This window comes from Monodelphis domestica, chromosome 3 (assembly GCF_027887165.1).
Source record: "Monodelphis domestica isolate mMonDom1 chromosome 3, mMonDom1.pri, whole genome shotgun sequence".
In the NCBI taxonomy this organism is placed as follows: domain Eukaryota; kingdom Metazoa; phylum Chordata; class Mammalia; order Didelphimorphia; family Didelphidae; genus Monodelphis; species Monodelphis domestica.
The window spans coordinates 380,908,997-380,925,403 of record NC_077229.1 but is presented as its reverse complement, the minus strand read 5'-3'; the positions used below and the strand labels follow the sequence as shown (position 1 = coordinate 380,925,403).

General features: G+C 31.3%; 1 protein-coding gene across 10 annotated transcripts in view; it reads right to left on the bottom strand.

The window, feature by feature from the left end:
• Positions 1 to 16,407, bottom strand: part of CTNND2 (catenin delta 2) — a 1,175,163-nt gene that overhangs the window by 1,155,752 nt on the left and 3,004 nt on the right. The gene's annotated exons all lie outside the window — the stretch shown is intronic.

The window sequence follows — 16,407 nt, the reverse complement described above, 5'->3', positions numbered from 1 at the left end:
TTGATTGGCAATTTGCAATGCTTCCTCAAAGATATTTGAATATTCACATGTTCTTACAAAGCAGCCCATACTAAAACTTGCAGTCATTAGAATACTACAAGGCAAGAAACAATTTGGCTAAAGTCACTGGAAGAGAAAAGACTGGTGAAATATTAAGAAGTTTGAAATGAACTTTACAGTACCCCTCTCAGGATAGGAACTACATCAATCTTATAAGCTAATTAGGTCAAAGTAGGAATTTCTATGTATAGCTGTTAGAGTTAAGCAAACATAATTTGATTGATATGATAACTGTATAAAATAAAGGACCATCCAATAAGGGGTCAGTCATTTTATTTAAGTCCTTTGGAAAATATGTATAATTATGCTCAACTAAACAATGGTTCATATGATTTTTTCTGCCTTCTGTGATGTGATACAAAATGAAGTATGCAGACTCGATTAAGTATTCTCTTTAAAAGTACATAAATTACTATCTAACAAAATATTGTAACATTTCTGATATTTTAAAACAATGTAATTCTCTACATTTACTTATTATTAGAAAGCACATTATGCCAAATCCAGACTGCATCATTTAAGGCCTCCCTGTTAAGGTTCAACTGCTATTTGACTCTGAGTAACCTGAGGAAGTCACATTTTAAGATGTGCACCCTTCTTTCAGTTAAGTGACATTATGAAGGAATTAAAGGAATCATAATTTCCATTACTGCATATAACAAATAAAAAGAAAGCCACAAATCATTTCTTTATAATGTTTCTTTAGATAAACTTTTTTCTGTAGAGAATATTTTTTCTATACTTCTGCAATTCTGCATAAATATCAAGAAGCAGTTTTTCTAGAAGCAATGCAATATTTATTAAACAAATGGACATCGTTTTCAGATTTAGCACTTCCCTGCATTTTTGGGAAATCAAATAATTTTTTCATGCAAAGCAGATATCAACATTTTTAATGCACTGACTTTGTTGTCTTACACATTCTTGTAATACTTGTAGATGTAATTTTCCCCTCTTTTTACATAACCTGTGATTTCATCCTCATAAGCCACTTCTTATTTCTTGTAACAATGTATATCATCTTCTTTATAATTTATAATCTTAAAACTGCAAGGCAAACTGCCTCTCAGGAAAAGGAACTGATTTGAGAAGAAGAAGAGTTTGAATCTCTCTCAGTCTCTCTGTCTCTCTCTCTTCTCTTTCCTCCTTTTATCCCTCCCTCCCAACAATGCATACATACAAGTTATTTAAAATATAAAGTGAAAATATACCAACACTAGTTTGTGTTCTGTAATATTTGAGTCATAATCTTCTAAAAAAATTGAATTTGCATTTTTGAGAGACATTTCATTTGAGATTCAGGTGTGTGTTTATATGTCTTATTGAGAAGACTTGATTTTTAAAAATATGCCTCTGAATAAAAGGTATACAACTTAAACAACTATTAAGATAAAACTATATTTTAGCTCTTATTTACATAGAATTGCTTGTTTTAAGATAAAATTTGCTTTGGATCTTACCAAGTTTTACAAAAGCTTTCCAAAATTAATTAAAAAATATTGATTGTCAAAAGATTAAAACAAATTTTCTCCCTATTTAATAAATAAACTATCATTTAGTAATTCTCTTGGATTATTATCTCAACTGAAAAACAATTCAACCCACAAATCATCAAATTATCCTACAGAGGACACATCACATCTTAGTAATTGACAAATTATCTGCTTTTTGTCATTGTCTCTCATTCCCTACTCTCATCAGGCAACAAACTTCAATTAGCAGGAACACTTGGTGGCATGTTGTGTGCCATGGAACAAATTTTCACTCATTTCTACAAACAACTTCCATGATTGAAGGCAGATGTTACATGCTTTTAAGTTCTCCTTTAGGGAGTCCTTGTGTCATTTAACATGGCATCCGATACAATAACAGATTTTGGGCCACAGAATGAGCTATCTATAGATAATTATTTTCAAGATTCTAATATCTTTCATTTGCTTAAGGTAATCCCCCCAAGCAACTGAAGTGATATTAAAATATACTGAAGTCTTTGAGGTCACATCTTTGTAAGATTACTGCTTTTGGAATCATCAAACTCCTGTGGAAAGAGAAAATCAACCATGCTGCTTAATATGAAATAGTACAATGCCTAACCTAGCACTGTAGAAAAAATTTTTAATATGTCAGCATTAAATGTGCTTATGTATTTGGATAATTACCAGGTAACATCTCCTATTAGAGTTAGGATTGGTCCTTCCCAGTGGTGTGGGCCCTAAGCTCTGAAACTGATTTTAAGATTTGGGATGTAGTTTCACTTATTGTCCACATATTGTGTCCCCTTTCTCCAGAATGTAAGTTCCTTAAGGGCACATACATACCATATTGAAGGGCTTAGGAAATGCTATTTGATTAAATTAAATTATCTCTACAGTCCTGCCTTAAATATTTAACTAACCATCCAAAATTCAAACAAATAGGTTTTTTCCCCTTCAATAGTATTTGTGATACTACAAGATAAAATAAGTTATACAATGTCTTTACAGGCTAAATAATTTAAAATAATAACAAATACTATGTAAATTTTATCCAGTCAAATCTTTTATCAAATCTGCATAACTAACACATCTAATTTATTAAATAAAAGACACAAACTTTGACCTCCTTAATTTTCATTCATCCATAAGTAAATACTTGTGCATAACTTAAAAATTGAGAACAGTAACTAAAAACAACCACACCTTAGGGAAGGCTGAATATGCGATTCACCAGAGTCCTCAAGTTGTCTTCATTAGGCTAGGATCTAAAATATTCATTGGGAATGGATATAGGATGAACCTGATCACATATCAATCAGCTTGAAGAGAACAGTTACATGAGTAACATGCATATTTAAACACAAAATAAAATCTTTGGTTCCTCAGAGACGCAGAGCTAAAATGAAAAACAAAAACAAAAAATCACAATCCAATGGTTCATGTAGCCTATCCCAATAACATCAGATTCCCTACCATCAGTTCATAGCAAATTTGACAGTATTTCTTAAGTTTTATCTTTTCCTTCATCTCCTCAACAGAACATTCTTTTATTCTGCCATTTGTGTTCTTTCCTCACTCTCAGCTTGTTATAGTCTTTAATGCTGTGAAGGTGTCTAGAATTTATCAAATGTTAAGATTTCTCTATATATGCATATACATACATACACAAATATATGTATATAAATATAAAGCACATATACATACACAGGGATAGATAAATATGTATGTATATAAATATGCATTCATATTTTGGAAAAGGAGAACACTGGAAAGATCATAAGCATTAACAGCAACCAGGGAGTGTTTAATTGAGAGCTTCCCTGGCATCCCTGAGGTCATCTCAGAGATCTCACTTTTTAATTCAGCTTTTTCTGAAGAGAGCAGAAACGTTATATCACAGACAAATTTTCAGTCTGATGAAGAGGAATTTCCCCAAACCAAAATGAGGAATATGTAAGAAAAAGGAGAGAAGGAGAGTCTAGAGTCAAGCAAGTTAGTAAATTATACTTGCTTATGTATTTTACCTGTTCATATATTTGCCTTCCTGAAATATATCACAAAATTTCTCCTGGAAGATTGTAGTTGTTGAAATCAGTGCATATGAAATTCAGGCACGGGCAATTAAAGAAATGTAAAATGAGTTCTCATGAAATTTTATTTGATATGGATAAATGGAGAGGTTAGCCTCTCTTCACACATTTTCCAACTCTTCATAGGATTCTTAATACTTTGGGCACCCTGCTCTGAAACAGACAGACACTGCTTATGCTCTTCAGGGTGGACAGACATGGAGAGGCAAGAGGTGATTATTTGGTTTTTCAAGATTCACAGGACTCAACCACATAGGAACACAGCCAACAAAATTCCCTGTGCTTCCTAATTTTAGAAGGTCAATATCTACAAAAAAAAAAGGAGGTAAATGTCAATAAATTTAAAAAATGCTAAATTCTAAAAATCACATTTCTGGACCAAAACTAGCTAATAAGACTTTTATTTCTTTGAGGGAAAAGAGTTTCTTCTTTTGGACACTAGCCAAAAGAGCTGGAAATAGAAACATATGGAACAGAGAATTCATTTCTTATAAATTTACTGAAAGGGAAGTTTTAGATTTAGTCACACAAGTAGCAAACTAAGACCAGACAACCTTTTGAATCAATACATTGATTCAAATTGAATTTGAATACATTGAATCAATACAATGAATCAAACATAAATAAATAAATTGACTTAAAAAATCATGACCACATACTTGTATTAACACAGATGAAATATAATAGTTATTAATAATATTACTTTTTCAATTTAGTAGGCCTATGTACGTTTCAAAACACTTTCAATTATAGTATTTATGGGATCCTTATAACACTTCTGTATGACAGACAGGATATGCATTATCTTACTTCTACAGGTAAGAAAAAACAAGATATGCACATTTTAAATAAAACATATTTAATTAGTTGTAGAATATGACCTAGAATCCAGGTTTCCTCATTCTTTTCTAATGATTCCTTTATTACATGATATTTTAAGTGAGAGGCAGTGTTATATAGTGCCAGAATAAGCCTGGGTTCAAGCTTCACATCCTTCCAATTCTAGCTGAGTGATCCCGGATTAATGACCTAATTTGTCAATGGTTTAGGCCTATATAACATCTTAAGATTAGAAATTGCAGAGAAGATATTAACCTGCATTGGCAGAAGGTTTTTCATTAACTGAGAATTCCTTAAAACAATAAAATTATAGATCTAGGCCTTGTGTCTATATTGTAAATAAAGTTTCTTTAATACATAAGCAACCATAAAATAGTTCTTATGATATCAGTCATTTTGTGGTTAATATTCTATAATTTTAGTTTGTATTTACAATTAAAGGTTGAGACAATGTCAGCAGTCAAAACATTGTAATGGTAAATTGTAATGTCTCATTCTTTCCTCAAAGAATACAATTTCCTTGAAGACAAACCCTTTTGTCATTTTCATATTCCCTCTACCTAGTATGGTATGGCCCGTAAAACATGAGTAGATTGTTTACTCTCTTCCAGTTAGTCAATCAACTAGCATTTTTGAAGTACTTACTATGTTCATTATAGGTCCTTTGCTAACCACTCAGTCCCCTTAAACACACACACACACACACACACACACACACACACACGTACACACAAATAGAAGGAACAGTTTCCACATTAATTTGCATTTTAATATGTCTTAGAAGTTAGAAATAGGATTATGAAAACATATGAGATCGGCAAACCTTATTTATTCTCTGCTGATTGGCCAATATGCCTGACAAGGGATGGCAACTATAGATGGTTGGTGGTAGGAACTTTGAAACTGGACTAAACCAACAAGTATTAATAGCATCATAAATTTTTCATCTTTTATCTGACCATAATGCATTTAGTTGAACAATGACAGCAATAACAAACATTCAGTCAAAAGTTCAACAAAATGCAAGGGTTTATTCTCTTGTGCTATATTGCTTATATAAGTACATTTTAATTTAGTCACTTGCCCATTTTTGATTGTTCTATTTTTCTTTTCAAGCCTAACTGATGTGCGAGGCATTTCAGGGACACTGGGCAGCTTTCTCACTCCTTTAAGCATCTCTGAGGCTCTTCTTTTCCCCAGTTTGTATCTCTGAGAAACTTGGTTCTTGGGGTTAATCTTTTTCCTTCTAAAATGCTCTTATTTAAGGCAATTATGTGGCTCATGAGTCACATGACCATTTACTCAGAAAGCCCCAACTTGATTTTATACATAATTTTCTTCTATCATTTGAGTTTCATAACTTTATCTTTAACATTTTTACATTTATTTCATAGGAACTTAACTGATTCAAAAATATAAAATCATACTGCTTAAATCAGGTTTGTAGTGGCATCTGTGGCTGCTTTCACATACCAGTAGTGAGATGGAGAATGGGGAGGGTGGTGGCAAAGAAATGACATGGTGTCCTTGCTACCAACATGGAACAAATGAGTATCTTCCAGATAGTTTAATCAATAAACACCTTTGTTTTCCCAAGCCAGATAAGTGCTAGCACATTCTAACCTTCTCCCTTTCTATCACAATGTCCCTGACTCCTGGTTTTTCTCTTTGGTATGCCTGTCTTAGAAGATACCTGTCATAGAAAGAAGTTTCTTGTTTTGTAGCACAACACACACTTGAAAAACTCAGTGTAATGACAGTAATTGAGATGCTGTCTTAGCTCAAGGCTTACAATTTCTATAACCACAAGGTAACAGTTTTTTCTACCCAGTAAAAGGAAGAAAGAGAGGAGGTGGGTTTGGGTTCAAGTTATAGTTTGTCACTTCTCCAAAAATGAGAACTTGAAAACCACCAGGAAAAAGGTATCAACACTCTCCAGGAAACATGGTTCTGAAACCACTGTTTTCTGAGATGACCAACATCAAGTCAATATACTGTTGCCTATAAAGGGGACTTATTATGTGTTTTAAAAGAAGGAAGAAAAACAGCCTCATTCACTAATATAATAAAGTATACAAACCTGAAGGCAGTATATATACACATGAAGCAACTGAAGAAACAATAGAAAAGGTTTGCAATGCCTCAAGAGGATCCTTTAAAGGGAGACTTTAAAATATATTAACTGATAAAAGGAAGATACTTTAACTAAATCATTCTGTAATCACCTTTGTTACAAAAATTTTTTGGGGAAAAGACAATGATTTTGACATCATTTGGAGAATTTTTAATGAATGTCAACATATCCTGTTTTTTGTTCAATTCAGTATCATAAAGCCAAATGATAGCAAATGATGCAAATGGACATATATTCTTCTGACATCTAAATGTGTTTCAATGAATGTTGTCACACCATTTAACTGAAAAAAGTAAATCCACAAAATAAGTTTGAGTCCACAAATCCATTAGATATAATGCTCTTTAATATAAAAAGATACACACAGTGTATTTTATGTTTAGACTTTTGATTTCCTTGGAGAAGGGATCTTTGAGCAAGGAAACTCTATCAATCAATGAATAATGAGCAATTGCTGTATAATTAATAGTATTAGAGTTGCCTGAGAGCACTGAGAGGCTCCCCATTGCCCAGTCACAACCAGTATTTGTTATAGGTAATACTTCAACCCAAACTTCCTGATTGAATTTGGGTTCTTTAATACATAATACACATAAGTGCATGCACACACACACACTCACACATGCACACACACACACACACGTGCTTTAGTTTTTAGTAGAACAGCAGTATAGATGCTTGTTTTAATCCCTGTGGTTTTCACTTTCACTAATTATCATAAGTGGGCATTTGTAACACATCTGTTGGATATTCTTTAAACAAACTCAAAGGTGTGAGATAATTTATGAAGAAATCTGTTTAATGCAAAGAAAAGAATGAGTTTGAAAAAGAAATAATTTGAATTTGTGACTATAGAACATCATCACTCCACTTGTAAGAAGTCATACAGAAACTCTTTTAGTTCCTGGGAGGCTATAAGTGAATTTTCTTTAGCATCTCTAAAGCACAACAAAGTTGTCTGCAAATAGTGGGCCCTTAAGAAGTGTTTGTTGAATTGAATAAATGAGTGGAAAAGGGAAAAAGAGGTTGGCAATGACAGTGATAGTCTTTTGATTAGAGATCTACTTGTTTGGTCTAATTCAATGGATTTTATGGTCAAATATTGAGATAAACTGAATGTTATACTCTGGATGAAACTGTTAAATATGTTCAAGACACCAAAGTTGTGTTATGTCATATGTATTTTATCTTTATATTATGTGAACAGTGTAATTTATAAACATACTCAAACTGAAGACCTCTTATATTAACTCATGTAGATCACTTTATGGAATTCAGCACAACGTAAAATGCTCTACTTTGTAATATTTCACTCTCTAACTTTAAAAAAGAAAGCAAGTATTTAAGAATACTTTTGAGATAAACATATCTCCATTCCCCTCAAAATCACAGTTGTAGTTTCTGAGTCCCCACTACTCTCCTAGAAAGGACACTTATCCAACCTTCAACTGCCCTTGTAACCAACCCCAATAGCCTCTTAAAGCAACTTAAACTTCTATCAGTCAATGAAGTTACTTGCAAAGATGCACTTAATTTTTTTCTACTGAAAAGAAAAAAATATATATCTGTGTGACAAAATGCAAGCAAAAATCCCCTTATCATACTCTCATCATAAGAAACATGCAAATTATTTATTTAATTTAATTTAAAGGTATTAATTTTAAAAGTTCACTAAGATTTTTAGTTTCCCTGAAGAATTTAAAACTGGAAAGAGGTACTAAGTTCATACATACACACATACATAAATACATACATACCTAAACAGACACACAAAGACACACATACACACACATACCCACAGCTCTTTATATAGCTTTAGAGAACTCAATATAAAGTCCACATCATCATGAGGTAACATAAGTTCTTCATGAAAGATAAAATGATATAACACTAGACAATCAGTTTCATATTAATTAATTTGAAAGAAGTTTGTGCACTCATTTCTATAGCAGTAGCCAAATTATTTTAAATATATTTTGGCAAATTGTAATGTATTTTAAAATGTATAATATTTCAGAGGATTCAGTCAGCAGTTCTCTTTAAATTTAGGAAAATTCTAATAAATTATATTGAAAAGTTAATATTTATTAAACTAATACAGTGTTCTACAAAGAACTGGACACATTGGTTAAAGAATATTTTATTTATTTTGTCCAAAGTGGAAACTGAACACAAATCTCTTGAGTGCAAGATATTATTTCTAAAAGAATAAGTGTATGTTGAAAATCTCATGTTAAATCAAAATACTTAGTAAAGAAAGTAGTTAAACAAGAGCCTATTATATGCCGACATTTTAAAAAATCCCATTCCTTTGGGTAAATCAGTTATTACATTTTCATTATTGGATTTTCAAATTATTATATTCTGGCATATCATCAATTGAAGAAGAATGAATAAAACATTTGAAAGGAGAAACATACAAACATTAATTATATGGTTTTATGATAACATAGAATTTTATCCAATCACTAGGAAATAAATGAGTTAACTAAATACTAAGCTATCTACCAATAATTTGGTGGATAACACGGAACGCATTGTTCCATAAATTCCTGAATAATTATATTTATATTTTAATATTCAGAAAAGGTATGTCAAAAATTACAGGTCTTACTTAATCTCATGATTTTAAATGACTATAGACTTATTTATGTACCTTTAAACTTCTTAGTTTCTTTAACTTATCCAGGATCCATGCTAGATAAAGATTAATCATTTGTTTCTCAAATTGAAAGAATTTCATTTTTTTATTATATGAAATCATCTTGAATAAGATCTGCCTAAATAATATAAAATGTAATATTGGAAAAGAATTCTTTTAAAAAAGCAACATTTCCTTCATCTAAAAAAGCTATTAAAATTAAAAAAATCATAACATATTACTTAGGACTGTTAAAAAAAACCTACAAGAATTGTTCAAAAAGTAAATTTACAAGATATATCATGCAGTTTTTGACAGTACAATATTTTAATTGTTTTTTTTTTGTAAAAAACATGAAATGAAATTTATTTAAAAAGGATTTGGTATGTTTGTAGTACACAAGTATTATTCTATATATTTGATACTCAAATGTATTCAATTATTCAAATTTTAACACAAAAATATTTTTGCTACAAATTTTTTCATTAGCTTGTGAAAATTTATAGGGAAAATAAGTGTTTGTAGTTAGCAAAGTTATTTAAAGTAGTGGGCAAAGTTTCAGGCAGGAAGACAAAGTATCCTCTGGGAGTCACATATGGAGGACAGCTGCCATTTATACTAGGGATACATACACATTGGTACAGTTATATTGGATCACTTTAAGTGTTGCCACACTATAAAAAAATTCCAAATTGACACAAAATTACTATATTGAATGTAATTCACTTGTAAATAGCTTACAAATTTACCATATGAGTTATAGTTTCCTTTTATGTGCTTCTCCGGAGTTAGTATACAAAGTTATTTTTATGTTGAAATAAAAATATTAATGAGAGATCACATTTAACTAGTTCTAAAAATAAAAAAGTTGTGTGAAGTTTCTTTGACAGACAACATTATGTATCCGTAATCATCAAAAAATTCAAGTTTAAACATATTAACAGTAAGTCAATGACCAAGGTTTGATTTTAAAATTGAAAAAATTGAAATGGGTAACAATTATTTATATGTTCCTATGTGTAATTATCTGGCCTTTCTCGTACTTAATTCATATGTACTCAAGCAATGTATTGTGTACAAAATGCCTGGCATATAGTGGATGCCTACTATTTTCCTGTTGATTGATTAGTTTTGTTGATTTCTGAAAAATATGATGCCTAGAAATATATTGTTGGAGAAAAGTAGCAAGCACTATACACACGTACACAAAGACTAATCTAAAGATCCTGAGCAATACCTTTGAAAGCATTGTTAGTCTAGGCTATTGCTTATGAAATTCATCTATTAATAGAATATTTCCCCCTATATTTTTGAAATTTAAAGAGTTTAGACCATGAAAAGCATTGTGTTGAGGAAGAGAAGTCTATTTTGAGATCACTTGTGCTTAGGTCACTTAGGTTTTTCAGATATAGTACATTGTAGCTAATTAATGGTTTGTTACATTGATATTTGAAAGGCCAAACAAAATACTACTTTAATTGTTTCTAGTTCTGACATTCACAGGTTGTTTTTAGGACATATTTATATACCAATATCATGTCTCTCTTTTGCTTGACTCTGTCAATTACTCTTTTTAAATATTATATATTAATACCCATATACCCAATACCTAATCATCTGCATTGGTATAGGGTAAAAGGCATAGTTTATAGACACCATTTGGTTATATGTGTGTGTGTGTGTGTGTGTGTGTGTGTGTGTGTGTGTGTGTGCGCGCGCGCGCGTGCGCATTATTTCAGGCTCAGATAACAATTTATTCTCCATATCTAGAATTTTATTCTTCCATACTGGTCCTACTTCTGTCATTTTGAGACATATTTAGTAGGAGATTCTGAATAGTAGTAAAATAGTCAAGAGTTTTTTTGTATAAATATTTGCTAGTCATTAGAAACAATACCTTCTGTAAGTTACAACAGAAATTGAGAAACTATCTAGTGATTTATAGCAAATTTAGTACTCTTGATCATAGAATCTTTAAACAAATATTTAATGAGCATCAAGAAAATGCAATGAAGTATACTAGGTGTTAACTTGCCATTTTATCCAGCATTTTGCCACCTATAACTCTATATTTGCCACCAATTACTTGTAAAATCTTATCATACTTTTCAAATTCTGGCCTTTGTTGATTTGTTGGAACCTCAAATGAGGATCTTTGTAATAATGTGTAATAACCTTTCAGTGACTGAGGCCCTCTGCATCAAGGATTAAATTTTCTTCCTTGAGTTTTTAGTGAAGGAACTGAAAAGTTTACCTATGAAAACTGGTAATCCATGTAAGACATAGTCATAGTATATTAAAATAATGATTGGATTAACCAGATTATCCAAGTACTTTATCATTCTTGATAGCTGAATGCACCATATTTCCAACAGGCAACTATTAATAATCCCCTGTGAAATGCTGTAATCCATTAAGCTACCAAAAATATGAAAAAGGCTTTTTAGAAAGTTTGATATATACATACACACATATACATAATATATATGAAGCATCATAAAACCAATGAAAATATAATTAAATCAATGTGGGAGAGTAGAAAAAAACATTGATGATCACATTACCTAGGCCTCAATTCCAGTTCTTCAATTTATCACTCAGCAGGTATGTGTTAATAATCATGCATCATGACTTGTTCCTGGCATAGGTCACTGACTACTTGTGTTGTGTTAGACAAGGCACAAATATAAGGGGTCTCAATTTCCTTATCTGTAAAACAAGGGGGCTAAAATGGATTATTTCTATGGTTACTTCCAGCAACATAAAAATCCCATAATCTTGTGAAAAACATTAAAATTGCTCTGTGACATTAACTCAACATTCAGTTTCTTTAACACTATGTATATGTGAATACAAAATGTTTAAGGTATATAAGCAAAATATTTCTCTGAGATCCCAATTAATGAATGTTATACATGTCCAAAAAATCCCTAGGGAAAGCCAAATGTTTTTATTGTAGTGTAATTCCATTATAATAAATAAATGGCAAGAAAGCACATTTCTAGCCTATGGGAGTTACAGAAATCTTGAAAGTGTTTAGATGTCTTATTTCTTTACTAAAACTCCTTGAAAGAAACTGACAACATACAAAAGCATGGAAAAGTGCAAAAAACCCTTAGAAAAACTTCTGTTCATTTTCAAGGATATGTTCCTATATGTTTTCATTCTGATTCAACACTTACACAGCTCATGGTACATATCAGTTTTTTAATGAATCTTTGTTTACTGCTGAATGAATGACTAGTTGCCTTCCCTTTTCAAGTCTCTAAATTATTTAAGAACTTCCTCTGTTCTGATGAGATGACAGGAAATAGAATTAGGAAGGCAGAAGTGCTCCACAAACTAACAGTTAGTAACTAACTACTAACTACTGCATGAAAAAAGGGTGGTATAAAACATTCTTTTTTAAAATTGTTACTCCTAGAGAATTTCCAAAAAGACTGATTTACTAAATAGTCTTATGGTTGGATACTAGTTAGGAATTATAATAATTATATAATAGAATTGAATGTCTTTTAATACCTATGTTAGGGAGACATCACTCATCTCATAGATTCAATATAATTTTCAAAAGCATAAAATTTTATTCACAATATATCCATAAAAATTTTAAAAATAAGCAACATTATAGAGAGGGTAATATGATATAGAGTATTTGTATTTGTGATAGAAGAATTTTATCAATCTGCAACATTTTGTGATAATTCTTTTTTATCAACATCTATTAAATTCGAAGTGCTGATATGGCTTAGGAATGAGATGACTTTTTGTATGTAATGATTTGAAATTTTGAATACATTTTTATTTTGCTTGAGTTACAAAACACCTTTTGAACTATCTTGGCCCAGTTGTTCCCTAAAGCTAACAAATGCAGAACTGTTGAAGTCAAAACTTAACGCGACCTCTCCATGTCATGTATCAATCTGTACTCTTCCTCAAATTCCTCCCCCTAGGGTAGGAAGATGTAGGAGGAAAAACTTTAACTGAGAGGAAGACTGATCTAGGACTTAATTCAGCCTGTACAGGTGATTTTAAACTACTTCATCCATCCCTCTCAAAACCAATAAAGTTTAGAAACAGAAAAATGGGAAAAAAATAATGAATTCCTTTGTCCTCTTGTTGCTATAATAACCCACTTTATACCAATAAGGACTGATTTGAAATCACTCAAAAAGAAGTCACTTCAGTGTACTAGCACTATAATGTGATATCTGGGGACTTAACATATTTGAAATGAGGGTAAAAGTAGACACAGGAGGATCAAACCTAAGAAACCAACACAATAATTCAAGAAAATCCCAACCCCTGCTCCCTACATTGACTCATACAGAAATGATTATTATAGCTTCTGTTATATTCAATTTGGGGGCTTTTATTTAGAAATCTTGAGCATTTTTCTCCAAAAGAATGGCCATTTTACATTTGCCTATGTGATATTTAAAAGGCTGGCCTCACCCAATGTTATTTTTGAGACAGAACTTTATTTTTTCTGCAGTAACACACTTTAGACTATGTACTAAAAGTCAAAAGAGAGGGCAGTTAGGTGGTTCAGGGGATAGAAAGCTAGGCCTGGAAATGGTAGGTCCAAGTTTCAATGCTGGCCCCAGATACCTTCTACTATGTGATCATGGGCAAGCCTTGTTCTTACCCCTCTTCTGCCTTGGAACTGATACTTTATATTGATTCCAAGACAATGTAAGGTTTTGGAAAAAAGAAAGTTAATGAAAAATAAATTTAAATATATATATATATATATATATATATATATATATATAAAGTAGTTGTCTGGCAATTTTTAGGAACAGATCTGTCTGTGTGTATTTTTTCGCCTGCTACATGCTTAATGTAAAAATCAATTGAACTAGTGCAAACTTTGTTGCACTTATTTTAGCTTTATTTGCAGAAGTTAATTCTATTTGGCATCAATTATACTGCAAAAATAAAATATTAATGATTAGCCATAGCTTAATGTCTAGTCATTATAGAGTAAGAAGTCTGAGCACTTGATTTGGCTATGTGAATAAATGATATAATATTTTGGATAGTATATCACCAAAATCATTCTTGATGATGCTCACAAACCAGTTAATAGCAATACATTTCGAAATGAAAGCATGAAAACACAGTGTGATACAATATTTCTGTGATTTTTTCCCCCTGTGCTGGAGCTACTGTTTATAACTGTAATTGGATTCGCTAAACCAAAACAGGCAGATTATTAATCAGTAGGCTGGATTGGCAGAGAATGTGATAGAAACTATTTATCTATGACATGTTTAATATTTTACATTAATATAAAAAGCTGTTAGTTTGGCATCCAGTCACATAAACTTGAAACTAGCAACTAGCATCATGAACTGTTCCCACTCAAATTAACTTCTCACACAGAACCACAGAAGCATCTTCAAAAGCTCTTTAAAATAGACAATATGGTGCTAAGACACTTTGTTTCTACTTTTTTAAAGAGAAGATAAAGAAAGAAATGTGACTTTAAACACTATCTTACTGCTCTCTCTATTACTTGGTCAGACCTACAATTCAGCACATTGCTTTTGTCCCAAATACATTATCAGAGAATAGGTGGCAGACAAATTCTCAGGATTTATTCATAGCCATATAGAGAGTGATTATGTTATGATTACCCTAAAAATACTAAGTGAGTGATTGGGGGCCTTTTGAATTCTCACTTATAAAAAAAGGACGTCATTGGAAGTATATTATGGAATCTACTAACTACTCTGAAAAGTAGGAGGAAAACATTGCTTAGAAAAATGGCCATAGAGATAACATTATATTGTTATTATAATATTGTTATTGAATGCTATTGAATATGTTTTTGAATGAACATGTGTGAAAAACTTGAGATATTTGGTCCAAAATTGAAAAGATTTCTTTAACCAGTTATATCTCTATTACATGGAAATCTTGACCCTTATGGGAAGTCAAACTATTCTATTTGATCATTTAATTTTAAAGATTCATTTTACAGTTGTGATATAACTAAGTTCACACAGGTGAAAAGTCATATTTATCTAGTACAGTAAGAGTAACAACATACCTTACCCAGAGAAAATGTGTAAACTATGCAAATATTATTGCCCTTATTTCCCAGAGATGAGACTGAGGCTCAAAAAAGTTAAATAATTTCCTCATAGTCACTCAGAAAATTAAATTCTGGAGTCTAGATTTGAACACAGTACCCCCAGATTACCGAAGTTCATTGTTCTTTGCACTACACAATATTTCCTAAGTATAAACAGACGGAAAAAAATTCTGTGAATCTTCAGTGCAAAATGCTGATGATATAGAACAAATAAAGAGAAAACCTACATGAAAACCTAAACATCTCTTATACAATCAACCTGAAATTTACTCTCATTACTTTATAGTTCTTCAGTATGTCAAAAGCAAAAATTATCAATGTTATGATTGAAAATCAATCCAACAATTATTTGCTTTTATTTAGGATCCTGTTCATTATGATAAACATGAAGAAATAGCCATGTTAAGAAAACTACTTAACAATTATATTCACAAAAAAATAAATCATGCAAAACATATCATGTGAAATGTATGAACTGTGGTTCATATATTTAAATTAAGGGTAACTTTATAATAAACTTATTATTTTGTAGAAAGGGGACAGGGTACAAGGCAGGATATTTAAGGTTAATCCTGTAGTTTGAAAGTTTAATGTTCTCATTAGTAAAACAGGGGACATTATTTACATACACACAAACACACACACATATACACACCACCTTTTAAAGCTAAATACAAGAGTCTATGCCATGATTTTATTAGAATAACAACTTTAAGCAGAGGAGCTCACTTCCTCCACTAACTATTCAGTTACTATCTTGACTTTGTAATCTATAACAAGAGATGCAACTCACACTAAGGAACAAATGTTTTTTATTCCCCCTTTTCTGCCAATCAGCTGCTTTGGCTGTGCATATATGAACATTAAGCATAGTCTTTTCATGGTAATGTTAAAAACTATGAGAATAGCCTCTACAAGAACTGAACTCACAGTTTATTTATTGCATCCTTTGCTCTTTTTAAAGATGACAATGTACATTAAACATATTGAAGAAAAAGCTGAATGCCATTTTCTAATAAGGTTTATTAATGTAAATAAGACAAGATGTAACTAAAGTAATATAG